The sequence below is a fragment of the Colobus angolensis genome, unplaced genomic scaffold (genome assembly GCF_000951035.1).
Source record: "Colobus angolensis palliatus isolate OR3802 unplaced genomic scaffold, Cang.pa_1.0 Scaffold141, whole genome shotgun sequence".
NCBI lineage: Eukaryota > Metazoa > Chordata > Mammalia > Primates > Cercopithecidae > Colobus > Colobus angolensis.
Genome location: NW_012114500.1, coordinates 5,572,091 through 5,592,397, shown reverse-complemented (window position 1 = coordinate 5,592,397; position 20,307 = coordinate 5,572,091). Strand labels below are relative to the sequence as shown.

General features: G+C 33.9%; 1 pseudogene; it reads right to left on the bottom strand.

Moving 5' to 3' along the window:
* Positions 1–270: 270 nt before the first annotated feature.
* Positions 271–956, bottom strand: LOC105506930 (annotated as a pseudogene).
* Between the last annotated feature and the right edge of the window lie 19,351 nt (positions 957–20,307).

The following is a 20,307-nucleotide window of genomic DNA, read 5'->3' as shown; positions in this document are numbered from 1 at the left end:
ACACCAGAGATTCACAAATTATACCAGAACCAAAATGCAGTTTTTGCAAGGACCACTAGTATTTTAAACCTACTAGCAGAAATAAAAATTGTTAAATTGTTTTTTTCTTTATTTAGTTTTACTTTTCCTGTATAAGAAAATACCCCGATATCAAGGTACAGAAAGGGATAAGAGGGGACATACCCTCTAGTATAAGGAAACAGGGTGGGAGGAGAAGGAGAAGCCTCAAATGGAAGGGTGGAAAGATAATGTTATTAAGGCAGCAAAATATTATCTGTAAAAAGTTTCAGACGGTGTCTCCAGAGCTTCAGATATGAAGGCAGTGATTGCCTTCTCAGTGGGGTTCTCACCACTCAGGTGTCCAGAATAAGGGAAATGGCAGCTTCTATTCCTTCTGTGACAGCTACTCCATTGCACACTCTGAGCTTTATGTAAATAAAAGTGCTCCAGAGCTGGGAAGGCAGAGATTTGCTTATGTAGGACAAAATAACATTTCCAGCAGCAGCTGTGCTCCATCTCAGGCACCACTGACTCTACTGGATGAGGCCCTCCGTGGAGAAAGCCTCCATGCGGTAGAGACACATCTTAGGGCCAGTCATCCTATAGAGGCAGCCCAATCAGGTTAAAGATTTTGCCCAACTCTTCAGCGTTAGAGTTTCCACAGAAGAGAGGCTTTTGAGGAAACATCTCTGCGAAGACACATCCAACACTTCACAAGTCCACAGATGTTGCCTGTGTAGATTGCAAAAGAACCTCATGAGCACAGTACAAGAGTGTAACAACCACAGGTATAAACACCATCTGGTAGCTATAGATGCTGGCCAGACCAAGTCAGCCAGCTTGACTGTGCCACCACTTGTCACTGGAATATTCTCCGTCTTCAGATATCAGTGAACAATGCAATGGAAATGAAGCAAATCTAGGTCTCTTTGAAACTTGTGCATCAGATCCTTGATGGTCTCAGCTGATTATATGATTTGGCCCTGTGTCCCCACCCAAATCTCATGTTAAACTGTAATCCCCATGCGTTGAAGGAGGGACCTGGTGGGACGTGATCATATTATGGGAGTGATTTCTAATGAGAACTCTAATGAGAGTAGAAGTGATCGTATTACAGAAGTGGTTTCTAATGGGAACTCTAATGTGAGTTCTCATTTGGAACTTGAAGGCCACAAAGTGGCCACTGTGGGGATCACAGTCATTTTACACTGTCCCATGGGCACTAACACCAATTTCAGCCACTCATATTGAGAGGTGGCCATACTCAGATCAGGGTAGATCCTATCACCAGGCTGGGAGCTATAAGGTCAGTCAGCATAAGGGCCCTGGAGCCAGTTCTTGCAGCACCATATGCCCAAGCTTAAATTATTTTTAATGGAAAAAGACAAAATATAAGTAGAGATAGAGTACGAGAAAGAGAAAAATTAATTAGAATAGAAGAAAAAGGAAAGAAAATTTCCAGATTTGAAATAAAAAATGAAAGATCCATATGCCTTACAAATAAAATAGCTTAACAGCAATCTGGAAGATTAAACTAGTTATAAAAAGAATCAAAATGGCATTGGGTGGTGGAAATACTTCTTCATTGTGGTTCAGTGAACCAGAATAACTCTAGATGAGAAGGATGACCTGAAGTGCCAAAATGTAAAGAAAAAAAGAAAAGTAAACCCAATAGAAAATCAGTTAAGGGCAGTTCATAGCAAAGAATGCTTGTTGTAAACTGGCATGCATAGAACTGAGTTAGCCTCAGTTGACTATTTCTTAACCTGTTTGCCAAGTGATTATCGCTAGTTCTATGGTTTTGGTGTATCTATATCAATGCATCTGTGCCTAATGAATAACGAACCCTTTATGTGATATTCTACTACATATATACCAGATATTGACTCACAATCAATTATTTCATTCAACTTGCTTTATATGATTGGAGAATTAGTTTAAGCATTATAGCTTGGTTTCTTAACTAGGATTATTTCCTATGGTCATATATTTAAAAATAGACAGACTATTTTCATTTCCAATTCCTGTCTGCGTTAATTTATCTATACAGTCAATTCATTTAAGTAAATAGTGGAAAATGGCATAAAAAAGTAGAGTGATATTAACTAAGGCATGCTACTCCTGAACCTTTCCTAATGATATCTATTTCTAGAATCATGAAGAAAATGTCAGTGGAAAAGTCGACAGAAATTACTTCTCTGTAGTTGATTTGAAAAGTCACTCACAAATCCCTCATAATCAAAATTTCACTCTATTAGTCTGTAGTAAAATTTTCCAAAAGTGAATTTTCTATTGTTTATTGTGTAAAATTAAAAATGACTATGGATTCTTACATTATGAGAAACAGTGGAAACCTATTACATTTTATTCAGACATTTTTTCCTTTATATGCCCAACTAAAAACCATCAACAAATGTATCTTATTAAAAATATACTGTTTATTATATAAATCTTTAGGATATATATTTTCTAGCATTGAATTTTATTCTGCAATAGATCACTGCTGAACAAAAATGATAGCCCAGTTTTCCTAATTTTTTTGCTGAAGGAAAGTGGATGTGTTTGGCCAACACCAGGTTCATAATAGTGATCACATCATGATTGACCTATGCCAATTAAGATTCCGATTTTTTTTCTTTTTGTTACTTGCTGCTGAAAGTAACTATAAAACCTGCAACCTATTTTTAACCAATGACATGTAAAAGGAAGTCTTCTAGAAAGACGAGGGTTATCTTGGAAAACTTTTGCCGTACCAGTCAAAGAAACTGATATAATGGCACAATCAAACATATTTCACTCCCAACTTAAATGCTATGAGGCTTGAAATTTTAACATACATTTTACAAACACAAGTAATACAAACTGAAATCATTTGCAAAGATATTGTTGAGTTACTAAAACACTGTAAGTAGCCACTTATAGACTTCTTAATATTAAAAAATTAAGCTTTAATTAAGCATTATCAATTAAGTTTCTTGTTTTAGTTGTCCAAAGAAGTGCTTTCTAATTTAATCACCAAAACTTGGCAGAAGTGTTAATACTACAGCACTGGTATTCAAATTTTTTATGTATAAAAATGTGTCGTGCATCTTATACATACAAACCAAATACCTGGCTCCAAATTGTGATTTAGGCTGTAGTTTCTATGAATCTCTCAGGGAGGTCTCAGACTCCATTAATCTCATATGCTCAATAAATGTACCATCTAAAAAATTAATTTTCTATTATTTTTTTCGTTAGCGGACACGCAACTAAACTGAAAAGAATTAATTTTTCAGATGTGTTTTCTGTACTAAGAAATGTCATATTTATTTTTATAGGTAAATGAAGAGAGGATGTCAAATGAACTGGTAAGCCAGACGTTCTCAATTCCACATATCCCGACACTCCTTTTACAATTGTTTATTTTATGTAGTTTGAAGATGCCACCTGCTCTGAGGAAACTGGTAGATAATGAACACTAGAATTATCAGTGAATCAAACTGAGCAACCATCTTGCATTGTGTACGATGCTTGGCGAATATCCCCAGTTTATAATAAATCCACTCAATTAAACTGCTACTTTAAACATCAAAACAAATTTATGAACAAGTAGTGTGGGCTCATAGAAGCTTAGACTATAAAGTTGGGAAAAGGCTGTATGAATCCGTGTTCATAAGCTGCATTTGATGTGTACGTGTTGTGTGCTCCTGTGTACAAATATGTGCACAGGCTCTTAGTTGTGTGTTATCCAGTTAGTAAATATTTTGCTTATTGTCTATTTGTTACTATTATTTCTGACATGTCTGTATTCTCGCTTAATTGAAAAAATTCAATATGTTGTCTAAATACTATGTTTCATTTGATTCAATTTTCTTTTAAAGATTTCCATTATTTGAATTAAACTTTCAATTGAATAGTCAGTTATACCAATTTTAATCTGAATATCTTTAATTTTTAACTTGCACAAGAGAATGTTTTTTGTAGATAAATGTGTAAAATATATGTTAATATTTGACAATTTTACATGATTTTATACATGCTATATTGTTGAGAAGAAATCATATAAAAATGTTAATAGATCAGCATCAATATTCTGACTCTCATGACAGTCTAATCTGAATTAAAATAATAAATATAAATTAAACACTAGATCAGACGAGCTTGGGTGCGTTCAGGGTGGTATGGCAGCATACTAGAAGAATGTAGCATTTTAAAGATTTAATTTTGACAAGTGCTCTCAAATACAAAAAGACTTTGGATAACTAGAGACAGATTTAGTTAAAATTCTTTAAATTTTATTAAGTATATGTATTAATACTATAATACTTTATTCAATAAGCTTATATTTCTCAAGAGAAATGAAAAACACATTTATGTAACCTGAATAAACTTTGATTTCCAGTGAATAGATTATCAAAAATAAGTTTTAGAAAACCTTTTGTCATTGCACTTAGTCAAGACCTATGGCTTCTGTTTGCTGCACTAACTTTAGAGTAATTATAAAATAATAAGCTTGTATTGGTAATCTATATCTATCAAGAAGCTTGTTGATTTTAACTGAACAACAATGACAAAAAAACAATATTTATTCCACTGGACTAAGTATTTATAATTAAATCACAGGACTGAAAAAAAGATTAAACACTAATTAGGTGTAAATTATGGATCATAGAGTCTCCATTTTACTGAGTTAACATCAAATTCTAGCAGTATTTAGAAAGAATATTCTACAAAAGATATTTATTAATGAATGGTCATATGCAGTGCACATCTTTCGCTGTTTGTTGTATTTCAGGAACACTTAGAGCCTCATTAGTATTTGAGTGTGAATTCTGAAATTCTTTTCAAAGAGCAAAATAAAAATGTATTTCTGTGCTCTCATCCCATGTAGAAAAATATCTTGCAGAAAGTTAAGATCCTGTGATAGTTTTGTGGGTTTCCAAAGGACAAACCTAGAATATATTTTATTCTTAAATCTTCTTATTAACATATATAATCATTGGGTCTATCCACTATATTTTCTAAACATCAGTGGAACAGAGTAACTGCCCATCTTCATCACTGTGTTCTTAATTTTACCAAGTTCTCAACATTATGCTCATAAAATTAAGCAAGAACCCCACAAATGGTTTTGCTTCCAGAATTTTCCTCTTCTAATATGTCATTCTTACTAATCCCTTGTTACTACTTCTAAATTACAAATATAATAATGTTAGACTCATGTTTAGATTATGTCAGCAGAACCTTATCCTAAATAAAATTCTTATATGCTAAATCTTCAGTGATTTGGACCCTGCTTATACCTCCGTCCTTATCTCCTGGTGTGATATGTGGTGTTTTTCAGTTGGAGAACTCATTTATGTTTCTTGGATGTATGACATCGTTCAGGAAAAGGCGTTCTGAGAAGTGACATAAGCATGAGTTATTTCACAGGAAATATATATATAAGTTGGTAGACATTCATCAGTTTTATGAAGATACATGTTAATAACGTGCATTTTCTTACACTTTGAAGCATGCCATTCCCATGCCTTGCATTGCTCTTTATCTACCTCTTTAACTATCAGACTTTTTGGTTTTTTTGTAGTTCATGAGCCAGTTTTTCAAAAAATGAGTTTGTAATGTCGCCAGTGTGGTTTGGCTGTCCCTAAATCATTAAACTATATTAACTTTATACTGTTATCTGTGTGTGTGTGATCCTCCAAATATTTTAATCCACATGTTTCTTTTCTACATTATATAGCTAGGGCCAAAATGAATTATTCTATTAATTATTATTGATGGTATTTAATCTATGCCTTAATGTATCTCAAGTATCAAAGTTAATCACTGTGTAGTTTTCATTTTTTAAACGTTGACCAATATTGAATTTGAATTCTGGTATATTGTCCAAAGTATTTATGTAAGTTTATTTATACCATCTTTTTAGTGTTCTTTACAGACTTTTAATTCTGTTGCAATGTTCGTTTTCCATTATCTAATGTAGACAACTTGCCTTTCCCCTTTTTTCTTTTATAATTATTGTTAGGGTATTCCATTAATTTCTTCACAAAGCTAAATCTGTTTTTTTTTTTTTTTGTATTTTAGGATGTTTTTCTCATTCCATTGACTTTGCTCTCTTATTTAATATTTTTTTCCTATTTTACATTTCTTGCTTGTTTCTTACAGTAATTTTTAACTTAATAAGACTGAAATTCAATAACATGTTTTTACCTTTTTTAGTATATGAATTCAAGACTATGTATTTCTTGTTAATGCACTGATTTGGTCACATTAACCAAATTTTGGTGTGCTCTTCAGTCATTAGTTTTCAGTTTCAAACACCTCTACAATTTTGATTTCTTCCTTCATAAGTGAGTTATACGGAAGTACTCTAGTTGTTTTAGGAATAAGGCTTTTTAAGTTACCTTTTCCTGTATTATTTCCATTGTGGTCATAGAACTATTCCAAATGATTTAAATATTTTGAATTTTTTTGAGGCTCTCTTGCTTATTCAATCCCATTTCCATACTTACATTACATTTTGACATGTAAGTTTTCATTGTTTGGTACAATGTACTGTCTATGTCAAATAGGTGATGTTTATTAACTTTGTTGTCCGTGATATCCATGTCAGTAGACATTTTTCCTGTACCTTTTATATTAAAATCTCTTTATTAAAACCCACAAAATGATAGTAACTTTCTATTTCTTCTCTTTGTGCTGTCAATTTTTGTTTATATATTTTGAAGCCATGCTAGGTCCAATTAGGATTGTCATATCTGCCTATCAAATTGATCCACTTTTAATTATAAAATACTCCTATTTACCTCTGGAAATGCTTCTTGCTTTAAAGTACAATTTGTCTGATATTAAAACACTCTCTATATAGAATTTTTGGTAATATTTTAAAATCTTTTTTTATCATTTTAGAGTAAATCCTTCTGTGTTCTATATTTAAAGTGTCTCATGAGAAATATTTGAGGGTTTTTAAAACTAATTCTGACAATCTTAGATTTTTAATTATATTATTCAGTGCATTGATATTTAAATTAGTTACTGGCATGTTTGTGTTTGTATTTATTTTTTCAATATTTATTTTCTGATTGTCCAATCTATTTTTACATATCTGTCTTCGTTTTTACTTACTTTTCAATTAAGAAAAAAATTGGTATTCTAATTTGTATTCCATTAACATACTAGTGGTAAAATATTTTACCGTTTTTAATGGTTACACAGCAGATTAGAAAAAAGCACATCTGTCACCTAACAACAGGATAATAAAAAATAGTATTATTTGTGACATAGGAGACTGACAAGACTCAGCCCTGATTTTGCAAGTAATTGAAAGTAGATATAAGGGAGTATACATACAATTGGCAAGAGCCCATGAATTGTCAACCCTGCTGACCAAAACAATATCTCAATCTGGTCCAGACAGGATGAATTGTCACTCTTTTCCTAGAAGGTTCTAAATAACCCACCCCTCAATTTTCATTGACCCAGCCCTGATTTTGCAAGTAATTGAAAGTAGATATAAGGGAGTATACATACAATTGGCAAGAGCCCATGAATTGTCAATTTTGGGTATATTGCCTATGAGTTAGGCCTGATCCAAAAGAGGAAGTACTGTCCAATAAAAGACTGTTGCCTAAAACCACTTACTCACCCTTGAATTCTTTCCTGGGTAAAGCTAAGAACCCTCCTGGGCTAAGTCTCAATTTGGTAGTTCAATTGTCTTGCATCATTTATATGGGATGGTTGGAGACTTATAATTTTAAGAGTCCTGTGCCTACCTTTCCTGCCATTTGTATTTTACTGCAATGATTTTAATTAAATATATGCTTTAAAATGCACAGATTTATGTATGTGTATTTATAAATGCATGCATACTCTTTTCAGTGCTTGTTATTCCCTTATACATCTTCATATTTTCGTTTAGAATGTTTTCAGCCTAAAAAATTTACTTTTATTTTTTAATGTCACCCTACTAGACACATTTTTTTTTTTTCAAATTCTATATCCCTCAATTCATTTCTATGTTTACTTCTACAGAATGTTTGCATTGGGTATAGAATTCTAGACTGGCATGTTTTGTTATTAATTTCTACACATTAAATATGCCAGAAAAATATCATATTGATTCTATTTATTTGGTTTAGAGAGCTGCTGCTGTATAATCTTTAAAGATAATTATTAATTTTTCTTTCTGTATGATTTTAAGATATTCTTTTTTTTTTACTGTTTAATTTCTATGTGTTTTAGTGTAGATTTCTTAATGTTTATCCTAATTTTCTGAGCTTTTTGTAAAAAAATTATACCTTTTATCAATTTTGGAATGCTCTTAGTCACCATATTATCTTATGGATATGTATCATATGTTTGAGTATTTCTTATTCTTTATTTTGTAATTTTTAGATTTTTATGTGTATATGTATGGTGGTGTGTATGTATACCCAAAACTGAATAAAGTGAGGCAATAAACCACGTAGCTATCTGAGGACAACATGTTTATCAGAAGAAATAGTAAGCATAAAGCTCTGAATACGAGCATGTGTTATATATGGAAAGTCTGTCCTTAAAACTTCTAGAATGTTTCCTCTGTTCTCCATTTTAATTAACACAAAATTGACTCAGTCTGGATCTGTATTTTTCATCTTAGATAAAGATACGCTAGGCCAGGAGTCGTGAATCACACCTGTAATCCCAGCACTTTGGGAGGCTGAGGTGGGCGCATGATGAGGTCAAGAGATCGAGACCAGCCTGGCCAACATGGTGAAACCCTGTCTCTACTAAAATACAAAAAAATTAACTGGGCATGGTGGTGCACACCTGTAGTCCCAGCTACATGGGAGGCTGAGGCAGTGGAATCGCTTGAACCCAGGAGGCAGAGGTTGTAGTGAGCCCAGATCACGCCATTGCACTCCAGCCTGGCAACAGAAAAAGATTTGGTCTCGAAAAAAAAAAAAAAAAGATATGCTACAGTTTTTTTAATTTGTATCATATTCTTATAATTCCTTATTCTTTGACGTTGGTATAATTCTTATTATTAATACTTAATGAAAGTTAAGTGAAATAACAGTAACTAATATTTATTCAATAGTTATTATATGTTTCCAGAAAGGAAAGTGGTTATTTTGCATACGAAGTTTAATTGTTTTAAAGAGCAATAACCTCAAATCATTTTATGACAGAAAATAAAGTTAGGATCATATTTTACCTAAAGGAGACCCTCAGAAAAGCTTAGAATTGTCCCAATTTTGCACAAATATAAAATGGGGAAAACATAATTATATGTGTTCAGGACTGTGCTAAAGTTGGCCGATTTAAATATGAGTAAGGGTTTTGCCCTGATCTTGAGGGATTCATGATCTGTTAAGACAGACACATAAACAGACAAGTAAAATATGGTATAATACATGCAGGGCACAAATTGAGCATAGAGATGACACTGTAGTTTGATAGGCAAGCCTCTCAGGCTTTTCATGTAGCTCTTCTGGTTAAGGATAAGGCAGTGAAGTTTTGGTCCCGATCAGAGAACATGAATAGACACGAGAGGTAGCCAAAACACAGAACAATCATGAAAGGACTGCAGAATATCAAGCGAATGAAGATATTCTTACCGCTCTGGGGCAGGGAATTGTTAAGATGTTATATTACTCACAATGATGAGTTATCCAGAGACTGTGAGCAGGTCAGTGATATTCTTTGGATTTTTGTTTGGGAAAGACAAGTTCATTGTTTTTCTAAAGCACAGATTACAAAAGGAACACATTGATCTAAGAATAGCTACTGAAGTATATTTTTCACCAATATAGGTGAGGGGTGGGTCACATCAAAGCATCCCTCTAATGTATGAACATTTATTAAGTGTTTTTACTTTTATGTGTGTAGTTTTGGTCTTATTTTTATTTTTAACCAACTTTCCCTTATTGGGAACATTTTCTACATTTTTTTTTACATTAAAATGACTTAAAACATTTGTGTTAGCTTATGGTTGAGTTTTTAATTAAAACGTAATTTATGAATATTGATTATTTTATGAAGATTAATTTCCTTGGTTGGCAAATGTTTTGCCTGAAGAATTTTTTCCACTAAACAATGAATATAGTCATAAAAATATTATGAAGAGTTAATGAATGTATGCCATGTATTAGAAGGCTAATACAAAATGTATTGGAAGTCTAATACAACATGTATTGGAAGTCTAATATCAACAACATTGAGGAATAAATACATTTTTAAGATGTTTTTTCCGATTTTATCCACTAGTTACTAGCAAATTCAACTAGCACACAAAAGATGAGTCATGCTGTGATTGTATTTAATTTACAAATATAATATTAAATACATCCCTATACTAATCAAATGAATTTACCATATTAATACATTTAATGAGGGATATTTTTGAAATGTCTTTTTGATCAAATCATACAATTGTTTAAATTAATCTTTAGCTTGAACTAATAATCAGAATAGAACATCACAATGTTTGTTTGACTGAAAGTTCAATTTTTAGCATATCTATTCACGAAAGAACAATGTTAGCCCTAATTGGATAGGTATTTGTGACTCTGAAAACCATATAATTGTTTAAGATAAACTTTACTATATTAACATTAACTGATTTCATGGTATAATTGTGATTACTATAAATAATCGTGACAGATTTGAAAATTATTGTCCTATGGACTTAGCTCTATTTAGTTTCAACTCTTTCTGTTGAGATGATCTTAAGATAATAGAGATAACTTTGGAAGAATAGCAATAATGAATTTGATCTACACAACAAAATTTCCCCTTATCAGGTTAGTATAGTTAAAAAAGCAGAATCAGTTTTTTATGGAAATGTTTTACTAATTAGCTCTTTGTTCCTGTATCACATCACATTTTAGAATTTTATGTGATCTCTGTGCAATGAAAAAAAATTAAAATATTCTGTAGTTAATTATTTTAATTACAATTGTTTTACTATATTTAATGGCCAACCACAGAATAGATCCCTATCTTTTTAGGTTAAAAATTGAGAAACATGTACCTGTATAATTATTTATTATAAAATATGAATTGAATATTTGCTACTTGTTATGTAGTGTGTAAGCATTGGAATGTAACAATGGAAAAGATCCAATCTCTGCTTTTATTGAGTTCACATTCAGAGGAATAATTAAGAGACTATTTCATTATAAGTAAAACTATTTAAGATATAAACATTACAGTAAAACTCTCTGTAACAGGCCTGCATGTTCTGCACATGTATCACAGAACTTAAAGTATAATTTTAAAAAGTTTAAAAATTGCATTTGATTTGAGCACAAACTAATCAAAATACAGTCTACATTCTATAGATATCACATCACTTAATATCTGAATGTCAGCCATTATACAAAGTGTACTCCTCTCCCAAATAATAATAGCTAATTTTTTTCAAGTGTTTACACTTTATACACTGTTGTGAAAGACTTACACATTTTAAACAGTTATTGCTTACAGTATTCTAATGAGGCAAGCCCTACTATTATGCCTATTTTGCAAGGAAGGACATTCAGGCCCAGAGATGTCAGAGGACATCTTTCAAATAAGGAAGCTAGTGACAGTAGTAACAGCTTTCACCAGTTCTGGTCGAGATTATATGTGCATACTTGTTCAATTCTGCTGCAAAAGACAAAATGTGTATTACACTTGTGGACTGAATGTTTTGGGTTAAAAGGCATTGAAGGCTTGATGTAATAAAGCCAACTGTTTTATTGCATCTGAAATAAAATATACAATTTTGTTTAATAACTGATCCTAAAAGACAGCAAAAAGTACTTTCTCTTTTTATCAAGAAGATACTTTCTTTTTTTTTTTTTATTATACTTTAAGTTCTAGGGTACATGTGCACAATGTGCAGGTTTGTTACACATGTATACATGTGCCATGTTGGTGTGCTGCACCCATCAACTCGTCAGCACCCATCAACGCGTCATCTACATCATTTATAACTCCCAATACCAACCCTCCCCCCTCCCCATAATAGTCCCCAGTGTGTGATGTTCCCCTTCCCATGTCCAAGTGATCTCTTTGTTCAATTCCCACCTATGAGTGAGAATATGCAGTGTTTGGTTTTCTGTTCTTGTGAAAGTTTGCTGAGAATGATGGTTTCCAGCTGCACCCATGTCCCTACAAGGACATGAACTCATCCTTTTTTATGACTGCATAGTATTCCATGGTGTATATGTGCCACATTTTCTTAATCCAGTCTGTCACTGATGGACATTTGGGTTGATTCCAAGTCTTTGCTATTGTGAATAGTGCCGCAAGAAACATATGTGTGCATGTGTCTTTATAGCAGCATGATTTATAATCCTTTGGGTATATACCCAGTAATGCGATGGCTGAGGCATATGGTATTTCTAGTTTTAGATCCTTGAGGAATCGCTATACTGTTTTCTACAATGGTTGAACTAGTTTACAATCCCACAACAGTGTAAAAGTGTTCCTATTTCTCCACATCCTCTCCAGCACCTGTTGTTTCCTGCCTTTTTAATGATTGCCATTCTAACTGGTGTGAGATACTATCTCATTGTGGTTTTGATTTGCATTTCTCTGATGGCCAGTGATGACAAGCATTGATTGCAAATAACTTAATGAAAAATTTAAGACAAAAATTGAATAATAAAGTTTTCAGCATTTTAAATTTTTTTAATATTTAGAAAACTTTCTATGGCCTTTTTTGAAAAATAAAAATGCGAATTCTAAAAAGTCTTTAAACAGTCTCTGTGTGCACATCATTTTCATAATTTATTAAACTCATAATTCAACACCTACTGATAATTTGTTCATTGAAAAATTGAGAAGAAAGTGTTTGGGAATTATTTTGATCCCTATGGAAGTGAAAATCAAAAAAGCGTAACTTTCTTCAGAAAGGTGTAAAAGAAAAAGTTCTAGGGAAATATCGCAAGAGTTAATTAATTCAGCCTGCTGCAATAATGTTACATTCACATTATAAGGCTTCTTTCTGAAAATTAGATGTTAGTTTTGAAGTGTTAATATATTAAAATGAATGCAAATTATCCCAAATAGTCACTAACTAGTGTGGATTCTCATTTAGTTATAACAGTTACAGATTTTAGAGGATCAGATACACAAAAGCTGGGTGATATAAGGAAAAATTTTTTAGACAGAATTAATTGCCAAATTCTTTTATCTTTAAGAATCTAACTGGAACTAGTTTCATTAAAATTATTTGTGCTCATTTAAATTTGTGAATTGATATAACTGAAAATTAAACTGTGCTAAAGCATAGCAATGTTTAGCGAGATTCAAGTGTTTGTTATATTTATTCAGGATAAAATAATCACCTCTAAAGTATGCTACTAATTAAAAAATGGAACATACCTTAAGAGGATTCATCACAGAGTAATGTCAAATTATGCACATCATTTAGACTCGAAATTAAATATTTAGAAAGCAATGAAAATGGTAAAACTTTTTACTATATCGCTATTTTATAACTTGGTGGCAACAAAACGTGAAAGAGAAAACTTTGCTTTTAGAGATAGACAAAATTGGCTTTTTAAAAATTATATATAAAAGATGTATAACATGATGTTTTAAAATGCATGTATACAGTGAAATGACTGCTAGAGTCAAATAAATAATCCTGTCCATCTCCTTACATACTTACCATTTTTGTCTCTGTGATAGGAGCACTTGAAACCTATTCTCAGCAGATTTCCAATAAAACATGTAATATTATTAACGAAAATCATCATGCAGTGCATTTGATCTCTAGATTTATTTATTCTACATAATTGCAACTTTGTAAACTATTACCTACATTTCCTCATTTTCACCTCCACCCTCAATGCTCAATGTCCTCACCCCCTGCCCCTGGTAAACACCATTCTAATCTCAGTTTCTATGTTTTCAACATTTTTAGATTGCATATTATAAGTGAAATCACAGCTATTTTACTTTCTGTGTCTGGCTTATTTCACTTAGTATAATGTCTTCCAGGTTTATTCAGCTTGTCACATGTGGCAACATTTCCTTTTATTTGTCTGCTGAAAAGTATTCAATTGTATGTAATATATATATACATATATTTTATATATATTATATATACATGTATTTTATATATGTATTATATATATTTCAACACAATTTCTTATTCAATTCATTCATCTATAGATACTCAGGTTGTTTTTATTTCTTGGCTGTTGTGAATAATGCTGCAATGAATGTGAGAATGCAGATATATTTACCAGTGGTTATTTCATTAGGTACTTACCCAGAGGACGGATTGTTGGATCATACAGTAGTTCTATTTTTAATTTTTGAGGAAATAATATCATTTTCCCTAATGACTATAACATTTTACATTCCCATCAACATCATTAAAGGGTTCTATTTTCTTCACAGTCTCACCAACACTTATTACTTCTCATCTTTTTGATAGTGGCTCTTTTAGTATGTATGAGAGAATATTTCATTGTGATTTTGATTTACATTCCTGTAGTAATTACTGATGTTGAGCACCTTTTCACTTACTTGTTGGACAGTTTTACATCTTCTTTGAAATAAGGTCCATTTAGAACATTTCCTCATTTTTATTTGGGTTATTTATTTATTTGCTTATACTGAGATTTGTGAGTTCCTTATATATTTTGAATATTAATCCCTTATCAGATATATGCTTTGCAAATATTTTCTCTCAACGTGTGTAGCCTGCCTTTATGTTGTGTTGATTGTTTCTTTCGCCGTACAGAAGCAATTTAGTGTGATACAGTCCTAACTGCTTATTTGTTGTTGTTGTTGCTTGAGGCTTTAGTGTGATATATATATATATGTGTGTATATATATATATATATGTAATTGTCGAGGTCAATTCCAAAAGGTTTTTCTTCTAAGAGATTTATGATTTTGCATCTTGTGTTTAGATCTTTAATCTATTTGGTTGTTTTACAATACTGTAGGCTAAGGGCCCAATTTTGGGCCCAATTTCATTCTTTTGCATACAGATATACAGTTTTCTCAGTTCCCTTCATTGAAAAAAAAAAAAAAAACATGTTTTCCCAATCATGTATTCTTGGTTCCCCTGTTAAAACATAATTGACTTCATACGCTTGGGTTTGTTTTCTCTGATATCTCTATTGTGTTCCATTGATCTTTGTGTCTGGTTTTGTGCCCTTATTACACTGCTATGATTGCAATAGCAGTGTAATATAAACTAAACTCAGGAAGTGTGATGCCTCCAACTTTATCTTTCTTTCTTATGATTTATTGTCAATTAAAGACATTTTGCTATTACATATAAATTTTAGATTTTTTTATATTTCTGTGAAAAATACCATTGGAATTTTGATAGAAATTGTATTAAATCTGTATATCACATCGGGTAGTATGGACATGTTAACAGTATTGTAGTAATATGCCTTGGTTTGGATCTTTTTGGATTTCTAATGTGAGAAATTAAAGGACAGCAAATATGTGGTATCCTTTAGGCTTACTGTATATGCATTTCTATATATTTCTCCATGTTTGAAAATTTTCCAGCCATTATATCTTTTAATACACTTTCTGTCCCTTTTTATTTCTTGAACTCCCATAAAATGTGTAAATTAGACAGCTTGATGGCCATCTCATATGTCCCTTAAGCTATCCTCACTGCTTTTCATTGTTTGTTTGTTCCTCTGACTAGATAAATTTCAATAATTTGTCTTCAAGTTTATTAATCCTTTCTTTCCCTTGATCTCAACGCTTATAGAACCACTCTATTGAATTTTTCATTTCAGTTACTGTGTTCTTTAGCTTTATAATTTTCAATTTTCACTTAAAAATATTTTCTATCTCAGCCAGGTGCAGTGGCTCATGTCTGTAATCCCAGCACTTTGGGAGGCCGAGGCAGACAGATCACGAGGTCAGGGGATCAAGACCATCCTGGCTAACATGGTGACATCTCTTCTCTACTAAAAATACAAAAAATTAGCTGGGCATGGTTGGGGGTGCCTGTAGTCCCAGCGACTTGGGAGGCTGAGGCAGGAGAATGGCATGAACTCAGGAGGCGGAGCTTGCAGTGAGCCTCTCGAGATGGTGCCGCTGTACTCCAGCCTGGGCAACAGAGCAGGACTCTATTAGAAAACAAACAAATAAACAAACAAAAAAACTATATTTATATATATTTCTATCTCACGAGTAAAATCCTTACTTTGCTCACACTTTGGTGTGCTCTCATCAATATCTTCATGATTGTTATTTTATAGTCTCTCTCAGGTAAATCTCCACTTCATTAGAATTGATTTCTGGATATTTCTTTTGTTACTTTGTTTGAAATGTATTCTTTTGTTTCTCCACTTTTCTGGACTCTCTGTGTTGATTTCCATACCTTAGATAAGACAGTCTCCTCTTCTCTCCCAGTCTTAATAGACTGGCCTTATGGAAATAATAAACCAGCCAGGTTCAATGGCTAATGCCTGTAATCCTAGCACTTTGGAAGGCCGAAGCAGGCAGATCACCTGAGGTCAGGAGTTTGAGACCAACCTGGCCAATATAGTGAGACCCTGTCTATACGAAAAATACAAAAATTAGCCAGGTATGGTGGTGCATGCCTGTAATCCCAGCTACTTGGGAGGCTGAGGCAGGAGAATTGCTTGAACCTGGGAGGCAGAGGTTGCAGTGAGTTGATATTGCTCCACTGCACTCCAGCCTGGGTGGTAGAGCAAGACTTCATCTCAAAAAATAAATAAATAAAATAAACCTTGCCAGAAATTCTAGGTGCCTTTTAATTATTTGTCCTTGCCAAACCTACTATCTTCGTATTTAGTGGCCTCCAGGAAACTAGAGTGTGCTCAGATCCATCTGTGCCATGAGACGGGGGAAATAGAAGCCATTCCCTTAAGATGTAGATGGAAAAGTTGGGTGTTAGATGTATGTTTTAATTACTTCTGTCCTTGGGGAAAAGGTGGAATCTGGAGTTTACCTCCCACTTGCTCTAAATCAGGGAGCAGGTGTGTGAAAAATGTCTTCATTCCAATTCAGACTGCAGACTCAACTCATTACTTTGTTGTTTGTCATCCCCAAGGGCGTAGTAAATGGTAGCTCCTAACTGCTTTTAGAGACAGGCAGGTGAGTTGGAGGATGAGGTCTATCTCTGGTGTAAACCTGAGGGACAAGTGATAGGAAGTACATACAAACCTGTTCAGCATCCTTAAGGCAACTACCAATTGCCTCCTCTGTCAGCTCCTGTAAGTGGGTCAATTCACGGCCTAACCCATAAGCAGCATCCAGGAAAGTTAGAACATCAGACAAAAACACCCAGCTCTCAGTTTCTCTGTGAAAGAGTAGTCTGTTTGTTCTGCGCCAAACTGGGGGAAGTAGCTGTTGGGGCTACTCTTATCCCCATTTAAAACCATGTTTTTGTTCTCTGTTGTCTGAGGGGACTCCTGAAGGCTGAACTCAATCTGCTCCCAGAACTAGATGATTTAAGAGTCAAAATTTTCCCATCTCAGGGAAAACTTGGAAGTTGTGGATTCTCTCCTGATTGCAAGGCAATTTGCTCTGTGTTGGGGTTATTGTGGTCTGTTCTGTCTCAGCTATATTCTCAGTGGTTTAGTAAGAGTCTCGCAATTCATATCTGGATTTCTCTCAGAGGGAATTGATCCCTGTATTGATGTTTATTTGGTGCATCAGTGGGAGTAGAAAAAAGCAAAAACCTCCTATTCTTCTACCTTGTTGATGTCTTCTCCACAAAACTGACTTTAATTCTTGATTCTTACTCAATGTACAAAAAGAGAAGTAACAGTCATCATGACTATCGTATTGATTTCTTAGTATGTTTTAGATATTGTCCTAAGTGCTTTGACTATAACTTATATACATAAGAAAAAATATTTTTAATCATCCTCAAGCAAAATTTTGCAAAATAAACACCACTTAAAGGTAAAAAATCTGTATAGTAAGGACTCATAAAAAGAAAAGAGCTCCATTTTAATGGAAATGACCTAGAATACTAAATAATAGTACTTAGAAATGACATGAAAATCATTAACTAAAACAGGGAATCACCTGAAGTCATGATTGCTTCTATACGTTAGAGAGATCCATCCTGTGTAATGTACATTCACAAGGGATTATTCCAGAACCATTGAGAGAAATTTGCTATCTATATCATTCCTTAAACGGTAGGAATTATCTGAAATGTGTATTGCTTAAAAGTCAGATATTGGTATAAACATGTGACCTAATTGTTATAGGGAGACACAAGAAATTTGACAAACAGTTATCACTTTGAATGTAGAGGTGGCAAAAAAAAAAAAAAAAAAAGAGAGTGAGAAAGGGTAAAAGACACTGGATTACCAGCATGGTCTGAGATAGTCAATAGGAATCAAGCTGCTTGGAAGTTGTTCATATTGAACAATTTGACACAGTCAACTCCAGAGGATATTTGTATACCTACAAACATAGTATGGTGGAATATTAAGTTATGTGGAATACTAAGTTATATAATGAGAAAATAAATTGGCCTCTTCATAACATTCTGAAAGTGCAAGCTATAAGTCTTGAATAATGACAAACTGTCTACATGTAAATGAGAGAATAATAAAAGGTGTTGGGGGACAGTGAAATAAAGATATGCCTTCCACTATAAACACGGCAATAATGACAATAACAAAACAATAAATAAACCAACCTTAGGTATGTAACAAGAGATATCACTTACATAATTAATAATATAAAAGCCCTCAACATATTTCCATAAAAAACAGAGTTGAATTGTACTAGTTTGCTTTAACTCTGCTGATAAAGACGTACCTGAGACTGGGCAATTTACAAAAGAAAGATTTCAAGTCTTTCTTGTGGACTTACAGTTCCACATAGCTGGTGAGGCTTCATAATCACGGTGGAAGGCAAGGAAGACCAAGTCACCTCTTACATGAGAACAACAGGAGAAAAACTGCCCCCATGATTCAATTACCTCCCATCAGGTTCCTCCCACAACACGTTAGAATTGTGGTAGTTACAATTCAAGATGAGACTTAGGTGGGCACATAGCCAAATAATATTATTTTTCCCCCCTTCCCCTCCCAAATCTCATGTACTAACATTTCAAAATCAATCTTGCCTTTCTAACAGTCCCCTAACATCTTAACTCATTTCATCATTATCTCAAAAGTCCACTGTTCAAAGCCTTATCTAATACAACGCAAGCACCTTTCACTTATGAGCCTCTAAAATCAAAAGCAAGTTAGTTACATCCTAGATACAATGGAGGTACAGGCATTGGTTTAATACAATCATTCCAAATGGTAGAAATTGGCCAAGACAAAGGGGCTATAGGACCGATGCAAGTCCAAATCCAGAAGGGCAGTCAAATCTTAAAGCTCCAAAATGATCTCCTTTGACCCCATTTCTCACATTCAGGTAACACTGGTACAAGAGGTGGACTCCCATGGCCTTGAGCAGCTCCACCCCTGTGGCTTTGGAAGGTATAGCCCTCCTTTTGGCTGCTCTCATGCACTGGTGTTGAGTGTCTGTGGCTTTTCCAGGCACACGATGCAAGCTGTCAGTTCATCTACCATTCTGGGTCTGGAGGATGGTGACTGCCTTCTCACAGCTTCACTAGGTGGTGTCCCAGTAGGGACTCTGTGTGGGGGCTCTGACCCTACATTTCTCTTCTTCACTGCCCTAGCAGAGGTTCTCCATGAGGGCCCCACCCCTACAGCAAATTTCTGTCTGGGCATCCAGGCGTTTCCACACATCTTCTGAAATCTAGGCAGAGGTTCCCAAACATCAGTTCTTGACTCTGTGCACCTGCAGGCTCAACACCTTATGGAAGTTGCCAAGGCTTGGGGCTTCCACTCTGAAGCAACAGACCAAGTTGTACCTTGGCCCGGTTTAGTCACGGCAGGAGTGGCTGGGATGCACGGCACCAACTCCTAGGCTACACAGAGCAGGGCAGCCCCGGGTTTCATTGACAAAACCATTTTTTTCTTTCTAAACATCCAGGCCTGTGATGGGAGTGGCTGCTACAAAGGTCTCTGACATGCTTTGGAGAAATTTCCCCATTGTCTTGGTGATACACATTGAGGTCCTCCTTACTTTTGCAAATTTCTACAGTCAGTTTGAATTTCTCCTCAGAAAACGGGATTGCTTTTCTTTTCTATCACATTGTCAGGCTGCAAATTTTCAAAACTTTTATGCTCTGCTTCCCTTTTGAAACTGAATGCCTTTAACCACACTCAGGTCACCTTTTGAATGCTTTGCTACTGAGTAATTTTCTTTTTTCTGCCAGATACCCTAAATCATCTCTCTCAAGTTCAAAGTTTCACAAATCTCTAGGGCAGAGGAAAAATGCTGCCAGTC